The sequence below is a fragment of the Rhinolophus hipposideros genome, assembly GCF_964194185.1.
Source record: "Rhinolophus hipposideros genome assembly, chromosome: 8".
NCBI lineage: Eukaryota > Metazoa > Chordata > Mammalia > Chiroptera > Rhinolophidae > Rhinolophus > Rhinolophus hipposideros.
The window spans coordinates 30,449,694-30,462,708 of NC_138054.1; positions in this window are offsets into that span (position 1 = coordinate 30,449,694).

Sequence of the window (13,015 nt, forward strand, 5' to 3'; positions counted from 1 at the left end):
GCCATAACCTAAATGCATGGAGTTCAGAGTGGAGGGAGTCAGCACGGAAGCAACATGTAGTGTTCTGATCAGTTATGTGAGCTCAGAAGCCATCTGCTCACATGGCCATGAGATGACAACCTGCCTGTCCCCCTGCACAGTCCCCAGCATGGAGCACCTTGTGGCAGTACCACCAGTGCCCAGTTTCAATGAAACTTGCAAATATTGCCACTTGACCACCCACCAGATTTCTCCAGTTTTCAAGACTGAGCTCTTCCCTTAACTCGGCATCCATGCCAGGAGACTGCAGGAAAGCCAGTCTTCAGCATGCCCTTCTCAGCTCAGGGGTTCTGAGAATCCCCGAGGAATGCATCCCAGTTCTAGGGGTCAGACCTGCGTGTCACTGTCACATTGCCCTGGACCATGCTCCAGCCCCTCAGTATGCTCTGGCTGCCCCATAGCAGAGACACAGGCCTGTCTCCTATTCCCCCAGAACATAATCAAGACCAACCCATAATACTGACCAAGATTTTCTGAAAGCTTAAATATAGCAGAAGGGAATTACAAAATAAAAAAAATAAAATAAAAACTCAAACCCTGGAGACAGGGAGTCCAAGCTATCTTTGTCCTCAGCCTCTAGTTTGCCCCAACATTTGATTTGATTTGACTATGTCCCCTTTTCTAGAACTTAGGTTCCCCAGTACTTTTGAAGGTCTCACAAGACGCTGCCCCTAAGTCAATGCAATAATCTCAGAGGTGCAACTCTGCATACCGAGAAGATAAGCTGTTCCATGATTTTACAGAGCCACCTAGCCACCTACTCATCTTTGTCTCAAATATCTCCTTTCCAACTAGGCTTTACTTGGACATGACCAAACGCCCATGAAGGCACTTCTTGCTAATAAAGCACCATTTCCCTCAGCAATGAATCATAAAGTTGCAATGAGTATGTCTCCATTTCTAGTCATCCTGTTTCCAAAATTGTAGGGCACCATCTACGTTCCAGCAACACCCTATCCCACCCACTTCACGGCAACGGAGCAGAAAGGGACTGGCCTCGTTCCTTCTGCCCACGTACTCCTTCTGGCAGCAGGTAGGATTGCTTTAAATGTTTGTGGCTTGGTCATTTTTGGACTCATTTGCAAGGCAAATATGGACTGTCTAAAATTAAGGTTCAGTGATGTGGGGCACTAGCCAAAGACTTTTGTTTGTTTGTTTGTTGTGTTTTGAAACCACTGTCTTGCTCTACAAGATTGTTAGCACAGATCTAGAAGTCTGATAGCTTTTAGTCACTGCATGAAGTCTGTTCTGCTCCTCCTCATGAAGCCTGGATGGGCTCGCCCTAATGGAAGGGTGCACCGAGGTCAGGTGTTTGGCTGATTGCACCTGAGTGCCAGTGCCATCAGGACAAGGCCAGGCTGGAAAGTTGGCCTGGCCCGGGCGCTGGTTTCTGTGCTGCTGGGACTGGTCACCGTTCCAGGCTGGGAGGCTTTGGGCTCTGATTCCTCTTGGGGAAGTGTGGTGGTGTAGAGTGTTTGGTCAACTTCAAAGGCCCATGCAACTTCCTCAGATCTTTATTTCAGATTCAGCCCGAGCCTGATCCAAATCTGGGGGCTAGAGGTGGGGAGGGGCGGTGCAGTGTTGAACTTCATTTACTCTTGGCAAAACAGATCTTCCCGCGTCTTGGTTGGGGTGGGGGGGAAGCAGCTTAAAGAGATGTAAACAGGCTCTGAGGCCCTTTGGACATCAAATAACACTAGCAAAACAACGTTTAGATGAGTTAAGTGTAAATCAATCAGAAACATATGGGCTACATTTCCCTGAAAATACACAGGGGTTTACAAATTACAGGCACAGGGCTTTGGCAAATGCAATTCAGGTTTTGCCAAACCTAAAATGTTTGGAGAAGATTTAAAGAAAGTCGACTGACCCAAAATGCCTTCAACTCTGCCCATCCCTGACACTGATAATATCCCACACAACCACAAGCATTTAAGTGCATGGGTTTTAAGAGATTTATATGTTGAATAAACTGAATTACTCACAACAAGCTGAGATTCTTTTCCTGACGAATGCTCATAGAAAGCTGGAACTGCCAGGTGACTGTACTCACAAAAGGGAGAGAACATCTACCTTTCGAGTTGGGCCAAGGAGATATGCCTACATGTTTAAACTTGAAACGAAATGGAATATCCTAAGCTTTGAAGCCTATAATTGCATATTCATTGAGCACAGGCTCTTCCCCAGCATGAATCTGTCTTTGCACGACTCGAGGCATGGGTGACTTTGCTAAGGACAGGGACAACACATTCATAAATTCACTGTGTTTCTGTTGTGTGGTGACTCTCCCACATGTGGCAGTGGGCCATAGGCATTTCTGTCTCAAAGGAAGTTTGTCCCCGTGGAACTAGGTCACCCAACATCCAAAGGTTTAGGTTTTGAGACTCAAAAGTGAAGACAGAAAAGATGGGATGGGCCTCACCCTGAGATGAGATCAAGTTCCCAAACTGGCTCAGAGCAGAGGGGAAAGGAGACGACTCAGAAGTGGGGTCCCACAAAGTCCTACCACCTTGCCCTCTGTCACCCCATGTTGCATTGCCTCCTGGAGGGTGGACGGGACTGAGGGAATGACCAAAGAGGACGGGGGATTGAAGAACCAAGAACACCTCTGCGCTTCTCTCCTACGTGACTAGGGCAGCAAATTCGCAGAGGAAATGGGCCCCTGCCATGCATGGGACCAGCAGAGTAGATCTAAATTCTGCTGTGCCTAGGTGGAGAGGCCTGGGACAACCACACAGAGTTTCTACATCCCAGGAACAGTGTGGGAGGGTAGCAGAATTTGCTCCAAGCCCTCCTCAAAAGGGGTCTGGAAGTAGTTAGGAAAGAGTCAGCCGTGTACTCGCCTTGCAGGTGCAAGGGAATAGAGCCACACACCTGCGTGGGTGAGTGGCCCAACCTGGGATGAGATGGTACAGACCTGAGAGGCTGGTGTGGACAGAGGACCTGAGTCAGAGGCCCCTCACTCCATTCTCCCCACCCCACCACCACCCTTCACGCTTCTATGGCAATAATGAACCATCCAGAATGGGGACACAATCCCTAGGGATAGAAAGATATTCGGCCGTAAATGAAATTGTCAGCCACCAAGCAGAATGAGGATTTGAAATGGAAACATCTACTTAAACCAAAAGTAGACCACCTGAACTGTGGTCCGCGATGCTTGCCTTCTCCTCATGTGGGTGATATCACAAAATTGCTCAGAGGTAGCGTGCTCTTTAGACTGTTCCGGACATACCCTGACCTATAGGAGGCAGTGAAACCTTTCCGACGACCTCACTCCACCCCAAGGAAGAAAGGGAACTTGATCTGGGTCTTCAGGGAAAGGCTGAGGGGGTGGGAGGGGGGTGCGGACTTCAGCTAAGGGAACAAAGGGACCTTGAATGGTACTGGAGCATGTGCATAGCCTCTTGCATTGGTTCTCTCCTCATGGAATCTGAAACTGCTGAACAACTAATGTAGGGTGGTGCGGTCCAGAGACAGCTGGGAGACAACAGCTCCGCACCCCCCATGCCCAGAATGTCTGGAAGGCCCCAGAGAATACTCTCTAGTAAAGCAGGTGTGGAGCGACGGCTTAGGCTGGTCTGTCCTCAGCCTCCCTGAGAAGCTGGGTCTCTCTCATTCTGTCCCTTCCTTGGGACTGGAATCTTCCTCTTCCCTTCAGAGGCCCTCGGGGTTAAGGCTGGGTGGGGGCTCAGGGCCCAGGGATGTGGAGGCCATGCAGGTGCCTCCTGTTGGGAAGACCAGTGCCTTGTACTGTACTGAACAGCACAGGAGTTTGGTGTTAGGCCCAGAAAACACAAATACAGTGGTACCTCGGTTTTCGAACGTCTCCATTGACGAACATTTTGGTTTACAAATGCCGTAAACCCAGAAGTAAATGCTTCAGTTTTTGAACATGCCTCGGAAGTCGAACATGTCACCCTGCTTCTGCTGAGTGCAAGACCCTGAGGCCCAGCTGTCGGCTGTTTTCGAATGTTTCAGAACTTGAATGGTCTTCTGGAACGGATTACGTTAGAAAACCGAGGTACAGTGGGAATATAAAATTGCTGGGGGTTTTGTTGTTGTCACTTAAAAAATCCGTGCTCCTATAGTGGGGATCTCTGCATGTTAGTGGCCGACAGTAGGGACAAACTGGCTACTCCCAAATGAACAGAACATTCGCTTGCTCTGTCCCGCAAGGCAGAAGCTGGAATTACTGTTGAGGCAGGAACTTTCTTCCTTCTGGAGCTTCCTACAGTGCCTCCTCAGTCCAGATAATTGTGTCTTCTGGTCATTTCTAATCACAGGAACAGACACAGTTCAAGAACTAACATGTCCAGTTCCGTGTAACAATTGAAAGTGCCAACTCCCTGTTCCCATCCTGCAGTGTGGGCCTGCTTCAGGAGGGAAGGTTCCAGAGGTAAAAGCGGGAGGTGGGGGACGGAGCATGAGCTCAGCTTTTCTATTCCCTGCTCTGAGACCCACGTTTCTACACCTTCCTTGCCCCTGGTGGAATCGGTCAGTGGCTCTTTGAGAGTGAAAGCGGGGCTGAGAAGAGGTGGGGGTGCAGGAACGGCCCTGGGTTGGGCATGGTTGCCTCTGACCTTGGTGGAGGGTGATTCTGTCATTTCTTGAAGTCGAGACACTTTTGAGAGTGAAAGTAGACGCACTCTATAATTACACCAGAACAAGTTATCAACTGGGACTGTCCCGGGCAAACCCAACAGGTAGTCACCTTATTTAAAGCTGACTTTGGCTCTGGGGGTTCTCCAGCCTGGGTTCCCTCTTATGAAGTTCTAACTCAGGCGAGTGTCCTCCTCTGCCCAGCTGCTCACACACCCCTCCTGCCTCAGGAGTTCTGAGACCACTCCCCCAGAGTCTTTCCTGGGGTCCCACTGCCCCTCCAGAATGTCCTCTTTGACCTGGAAGACAACTCCAGGTCTCCCTCCCATGAGGATTGTAATGCAGGATCTCAGCTCCCACTCCCCGCACAAGAACACAGGATATGGAGAGGACAAAAAGGAATACCCATGGAGCCATGTATAGAGGGTTCATACCACTATAGTCTCACTGGCGGCTGGTTTGAAGACACAGGAAGCAGGAGCCACCCGATCTGCAATCTGCCGTCCACTTCCCTGCCAACCAACCAACTCCCTAGCGTAGCCACAGCAGTTATATTATTGGCCAATGGCTAACTGGTTACAGCTGATGGCCATCTACTACCTGAGCCAGCACCTTTCCACATGAGGCCAAGAGTCTGGAAACTGCTCTCTGGGACTCTGTCCCCACACAGGGAATATGCTTACCGCCCTGCTGGTGGGGATGGGGTGTCACAGAACACAAAACATTCCTTTTGAAAGAAATGTTCTCTCCAATCTCTGGCATTCTTTTGGACTCTGAGTCTTCTGATGGTCAGCTAATCATTGGAAAACCAGTTCTGGGCCACCTACTTTGCACATCCTGCTTTGGTGGCTAGCATTGGAAAAAATTGACACTCAGTGCCTTAAAGACTTCAGCTGAAACTACAACAGAAAGGGTCCCCATTACTATCCTTTTGTAACAATAAAAATAACAATTGTAGTTGACCTTCCTTCCTGTTTGTATAAAGCAATGACTACGCCAAGGACTTACAGTATCATTGCATTTCGTCCTTACAACAACCGCATGGGGTAGGTACTATCATTATCCATATTCTAGAGATGAAGAAACTGCGGTTTGGAGAAGTGAGTTTGATGCAAATTACACAGTTGGTAAAGATCAGAGTCACACTCACATTTCTCTGATCATTGAGGATTTTTGAATTCAGAACTTTGACTCTATCAGGAGACTCTATTTATGATAACTATTGAGGCCAATTAATTGCACCCCTCTGCAGTGTAGTTTTAGACCCAGTCGAGGCATCAAAACATCAGCTCAATTGCTGAAAAAAGCTGGATTAGAGAATACAGCTGAACTTAATAATCAAGCAAGTGTTCCTGCTCTTTCTCCTCTGAGTTGAACTTACTCCCTCACCCCACCTCCCTAAACCCACCAGTCAGAGAGGCCCATTGTAGGAGTAGGGCCTGCCCGAGGACACTTGAAAGAAAGGGGGGCTGTGTACAGAGGGGAGAAAAAGTTCAGTCCCCTCGGGTGGTCAGGCAGATGTCAAAGGCAGAATGGTGTTCTAGTGCCCTTTTAGCAGAAATCACGTACCAGCCAGCCACATCCACCTGCTCTGGAAGGGGAGAGAAGGAGGGGCTCAGGGACATGAGAAGTTCTGAGATGGTTACACGCTCTCGGCCAGAACTCTGCTTGAAGAGAAAGATGGTAAAGTCAGAGATACAGCATCTTTGGGGAAGGCACAGTAAATTTGGGGGAGAAACTTGGAATTATTCATATATATGCCCTCGGCTTTGAGGAGCTGGCCTACAGACGGGAAGTTAGGTAGAAGAAATTATCCTCAGCAGAGGAAGTTCTGAGTTTTTTCCCTGCATATGTGGCACATAGGATGGTTCAAGTGCCAGCCCATAGGTTCCTATTTTACCCTTCATTACGCCTCTCGGTTAGAATGTGGTACCAGGTATATGGATCTTGCAGCAGTTGAATGTGAGGTTTCATCCATGTTCCTGAAAGCACTCAGAGATTTTGCACAGGTTTCATTAGCATGAAATGTCCAGTGAAGCTACAATAACCAGCCCATCCCCATTAGTTTTCTATGGCTGTGTCATGTGGGGACGCAGGTCCCACTCACCCCGCATAAGAACACAGGACATGGTGAAGCCAAAAAGGAACACCAACAGATTCATAGGGGGGTTCATACCACTATAGTCTTGCTGGTGGCTGGTCGAGACAAAAGCAAACATCTACCAGTACCTCAACAGGAGGTCTTCCTGCACCCCAGTCTCACTGGCAGCCGGGCAAGACAAAGGAAGTAGGATCCACACGATCCACAATCCACCATCCATAGTTGCTAACCCCACTTGCTAGCTGCAATCTGCAATCTGCTTCTCTGCCAACCAACCAACCATCCAACCCTCTAGCGCAGCCATGGCAGTTATATTAGTGGCTAATGGCTCACTGGTTATAGCTGATGGCCACCCAGCCACAATGGATGGCCATCTGATTACAGCTGATGGCCATCTGCTATCCGAGCCAGCACCTTTCCATGTGAGGCTGAGGAGCCTGGAAACTGCTCTCTGGGATTCTGTCCCCACAGGCTGCTGTAACAATTACCACAAACTTAGTGGCTTTTAACAACACAGATTTATTATCTAATAGTTCTTGTGGTCAGAAGTCTGAAATGGGTCTCTCTAGGTTAAATCAAGATATCATCAGGGCTCTGTTCCTTTCTGGAATCTATTTTCTTACCTTTTTCAGCTTCTAGAGGCTGCCCATAGTCCTTGGCTCACGGCCCTTTCCATCTATCTTCAAAGCCAGCAATGGCCGGTGGAGTCTTTTCCGTGTCACATCATTCAACACTAATTTTTCTTCTTTTTCCATCTTTTAAGGACCCTTGTGATTATACTGGACCCACCTGGATCATCCAGAATAATTTCCATATTTTAAGGTCAGTGGACTAGACACAATTCCACCTGCAACCTTAACTCTCCTGTCGTGCGGAGACCCTGCTTGCTGTGCCATTTGTCATGCAGGGCGGCCTGAGGAATCTCTAGTCCCGCTCCCCACATAAGAATGCAGGACGTGGTGAGGCCAAAAAGGAACACCCACGGAGCCATAGGTAGGAGAGTCATATCACTATAGTCTCACTGGAGGCTGGGTTGGAGACACAGGAAGCAGGAGTCACACAATCCACAACCTGCTGTCCATTTTTCTGCCTGCCAACCGACCCACTGACTCTCGACTCTTCCGATCTGACTCACTCATCAACCAACGCAGCCACGCAGCCACGGCAGTTATATCAGGGGCTAATTGGCTCACTGGCTACAGCTGACGGCCAACCAGCCAGAGCTGACGGCCATCCAATCACAGTTGATGGCCATTTACTACCTGAGCCAGCACCTTTCCACGTGAGGCCGAGAGCCTGGAAACTGCTCTCTGGGACTCTGTCCCCACATCTCCCTTGCCATGTAACATAACATATTCACAGATTCTGGGGATTAGGACCTGGAAATCTTTGGGAGGTCATTATCTTGACTAGCACACTCCCCTCAATGCTGCCAAACAGAGGCAAGCACACACACACAAAAAATACCTAAAAACTCCTAAAGAGGAAATTTGAACAATGAACTCATTCATGTCTAGTGGTTTCTGCATGTTATCTATGGTTCCTCTTCTAAATAAGGCTGATTTTTTGCTTTTTCAGACATCAGAGATTCACTGCTTGCTGATTTTTAATCTTCTGTTAAATTGGAACTGCTTTAACCCCATTAGGAACAGCGTGTTGCATTCTGATGTGATCTCAAGCTAGTCATTTATTTCTTTCAATCGGGCGTCAATTGAGCAGAGCCCTTTCCCGCGTGTGCTGTCCTGAAGGTGTGCTCGGGTCCTTCGGCCCAGCCTCCACAGCAGCCGCCCCACATTGTCAGAGCTGTTTCCTAGCAGTGGAGGTGTTAACTGCATGATTAAAGATCATGAGAAGAAAGAAATATTTTATATTTTTTAAACCCCACAGTTATCAATCTTTATTATAAAAAACATATGTGCCTCCCCTTCTGTAGTAGATGTGTTCCTGATGGGGTATATGTAAATCAAATTCTTTATAAATTGAGTCATATTTTAAATGCACTAGGGGAGCTGGCTATTTAAAGCGATCCTGCTGTGAAGCTTTTTGTCAAGCCAAGAGGCTGTTTGTGATGCTAATTTTCACCCCTTAATTTATCTGTTTTGTAGGTGCAGATTTTCATAAAATTCTCCAAACTCACAAAGTAAAGCAAGGCACACCTGTATCCTATATTTCAATGGTATCTTTTTCAGAAGATCTCAAAGAGCTGTCATGTGGATTGTCTCATTTATCTTCCCAACATTCTTCCAGAGGAGTTTGGGGCACTCATTATTATCCTCAAAGGAGGTGTAACTGTCTCCCAAACAGCCACTGCATTGCAGGGGTCCCCATGAAAGGAGAAGACATGTTCAGTTGAGAGCTATTTATTTTCCAATTAACAATAGGCTCTGTCCTGGGAGGAGGGCTTTGGGAGGTTTCTTTAAAGCCCAGAATGTGGATTTTTGCTCTTCTTTATCACTACTGTCCAAATAGAGAAACTGGGCAACAGAGAAATTAATTGCTTGCAATGTTTTAAATGTGTACCGAATGTCCACTATGCAGAAGACATGGTTTTGGAGCTGGTAAGGCTGTCTCAGGATGGGTGGCTATGGCGTTGACCTAGAGTTTGCCACCTGGTGGGGTGACTGATATTGACAACACCTGGAATGCAACATTAGGAAACCCACACACCTTCAGCCCTCTCACAATTCTTTTCTCCCAAACTTATAAATATGATCTCACTCAATCTTCACGATACTGTAAGGTAAAGTAAGCTTTGGTTTTACTTTTTGTAGCACAAGGAAACTTAGAGATTAGTGATATTCTGAAAGTCACATGGCAGGTAAGGGACAGAGCCAAGACTCAATTCCGAGTCTGTCTCAATTCAAAAGCATGTATACTGCACATGTCACTATTATTGAACACAGGCACAAGCAATGGCTTCATGGGTGTAGTGGCAGGAACAACATATTCTGACTCCCAGCATTAAAGAAACTGTCCCAGAGGAATGCTATCTGAACCAGGCCTTGAAAAGTGAGAAGGATTTCCATAGAGGGTTGGGAGAAGAAAATGGGCAAAGGCAGGGCAGTATAAATGAGTTGTCTGGTGTGCCCCAGTTACTAGAAAAGCTATAGTGGTAAATGAGACTGAAAGGCGAGTGAGGGACATATCAGAGAAGGTCTGAATGCTTCCTTGAAGGAACTAAAACTCCTTCCCACAGAGGTGGGAAGACACTGAGACTTTTTGAGGGAGGGAACAAATTCTCTTGGGAAGACAATTAGGTCATCAGTGTGAAGAATGCTGTGGGGACAAAGCCCCAAAAAAACAGTTTCCAGGCTCTCGGCCTCACATAGAAAGGTGCTGGCTCGGGTAGTAAATGGCCATCAACTGTGATCAGATGCCAGCAGCTGTGGCTAGTTGGCCGTCAGCTGTAACCCGTAAGCCATTGGCCACTAATATAACGGCTGTGGCTACGCTAGCAAAAAAGGAATGGGGGCTAGCAAGAAGATGGTGGCTGGCAAGCGCGGACTGCTGTTAGGCAGATTATGTAGATCCTACTTCCTGTGTCTCCAGCCTAACCGCCAGCGAGAATATATTGGTTTGACTCCCCTATCTATGGCTCCGTGGGTGTTCCTGTTTGGCCTTACCGTGTCCTGCGTTCTTGGGCGGGGAGTGGGAGCTGAGACCCTGCACGACAAATGGCGCAGCAAGCAGGGTCCCCCGCACGACACATGGCGTAGTCGGCAGGATACGGTGCTGGCCAAAGCTTTCCGAAGGGCAGTGGAGCAGTTTGTGCATATGAAAGCTCAGTCTGAGGAAGACCAGGAGGAGCAGCTGTTGGAGAGCTCGATTCCCGTGGAGGGGTGGAAAGATGTGGATGGTTCCCCAACCAGCAGAGGCCGGAGAAAGCGGAGAAAGCGAAGGTTGTTGCCGCCCTGTGGGCTGGGAACTGCTTGCTGAGGCAGCCCGGATGCGGGACTTGTCCCAGGAGGAAACGCTTGCTGAGTCCTCCTTGGGAGATGAGGGTGAGGTCAAGGTCATCCCTCACCCCCAGGACAGCCCTGGTGAATGACTATGGACTATGGGGAATTGCCTTCTATCCCTAATTTATTGGACGCTTGACTGTTTGGGAACATACCACCATGTAGTGGGACTGGCGAGAATGTTTGCTTTTGTGTCTTGACTGGCCGCCATTGATAATATGTAAGCACCTTGATGTGAGCCGCTGTTGTTCCAGCACAGTACCCCGAGAGGCCCAGAGAGAGAGTGGCAGTGCCCTGAGGCCCTGGCTGTGTCCAGGAAGTCTGGCTGTGCCCAGAGAGAGTGGCAGTGCCCTGTGAGCCCTGGCTGTGTCCAGGAAGTCTGGCTGTGTCCAGAGAGAGAGGCAGTGCCCTGAGAGGCCCTCGCTGTGTCCAGGAAGTCTGGCTGTGTCCAGGGAGAGTGGCAGTGCCCTGAGAAACTCTGGCTGTGCCCGGGGAGACTGGTGGTACCCTAAGAAGCCCAGGAAGTCTGGCTGTGACCAGAAGTACTGTGGTGGTGCCCTGAGAAAACCTGGCTGTGCCCGGGGAGACAGGTGGTACCCTAAGAAGCCCAGGAAGTCTGGCTGTGACCAGAAGTACTGTGGTGGTGCCCTGAGAAAAGCTGGCTGTGCCCGGGGAGACAGGTGGTACCCTAAGAAGCCCAGGATGTCTGGCTGTGCCCAGAAGTACTGGTGGTGCCCTGAGAAACCCTGGCTGTGCCCAGAGAGCCTGGCTGTGTTCAGGATAGTGCATTCACCTCCAGGCTCCTCGCACAGGGACCCTCGCGGAAGACACTTGTCGTGTAGATTGTGAGGCGAGACCCTGTAGGGGTGGAGTGTGGGGACAAAGCCCCAAAAAAACAGTTTCCAGGCTCTTGGCCTCACATAGAAAGGTGCTGGCTCGGGTAGTAAATGGTCATCAACTGTGATCAGATGCCAGCAGCTGTGGCTAGTTGGCCGTCAGCTGTAACCCGTAAGCCATTGGCCACTAATATAACGGCTGTGGCTACGCTAGCAAAAAAAAAAAATGGGGGCTAGCGAGAAGATGGTGGCTGGCAAGCGCGGACTGCTGTTAGGCAGATTATGTGGATCCTGCTTCCTGTGTCTCCAGCCTAACCGCCAGCGAGAATATATTGGTTTGACTCCCCTATCTATGGCTCCGTGGGTGTTCCTGTTTGGCCTTACCGTGTCCTGCGTTCTTGGGCGGGGAGTGGGAGCTGAGACCCTGCACGACAAATGGCGCAGCGAGCAGGGTCCCCTGCGTGACAAATGCGTTCGAGTCACAATATCAAATCTTGATACTTAAAAGTTCGATTGTATTTTCTCCTCAAACAGAAAGAAAACAAAATCTTGTGGACAAAAACTCTGGTGAGAAAAGGAGCAGTCAGAACTGGAAGCTATGTTGCCTAACTCCAAACCGAATCCTCTTTCCCTGTCCTCAAACAAAATGGCTGGAACTGTGAATAAAAGGAGGGCGAGGCAGGTCCTAGCCAAAGCCACCCCTGGCTTGTCTCCCTTCCTTGGGTACCCAGCAGTGCCAGGCACAGAGGAGTGGACCATGGTCTCTATTCCTCTTTGTCTTCTGATATCTTCACAGATGCTGAGGATGGGAATGTGGGGCCAAAATCTAACTCTTGCCTTTTAAGCTGACTCCATCCTTCAAAGCATCTGTTGTAAGTCCTTCTTTTCATTTGTCCTAAGCTACAGGACAACAGGCACGCTGGGTGAGTGCCCCTGGGGGGGGGGTGGGGTGACAGGCAAACATGATCATACTGAACTTTCTCTCTTCTTCTAAGACACAAGTTTATTAGACTCATCCTAATGGAATGCCAAGGTCTCTGAGCTGCAAAAGCAGAGAAAGAGAAGCTGGAGACAGCTTGTAGGGTCTGAGGCAATAAGAAAGCCTCAGGTCTCCTTCACTCATTCATACCTGCCCACCAAAGTTTTATAAATCTTTAAAATCCACCCTTCAAAGCAACTATGCAAAGCCATGAAGAAGTAGAATTGGAATAAAGTGTATATTTTCCCTCAGTTTCTATTTGTTGGCCTGCAGCATAATTCTTGCATCTGTTAAAGACCTCGGGGCTCCTGGAAGAAAGGAAATTTAAGTATAAAAGCCATTAAAATCGTATTGCTATTAGCAGTAGTGGGTTTGGCATGAGGCCTGGGCCACCCAGACTCCAGAGGCCTAAGTGACTAAATGGAAGGCTCAGTCTGACTCAGATGGGTCTGATCTGTCAGCCAGGGAGGGGCTGGGAAACCTGCCCTGAACACAAAGG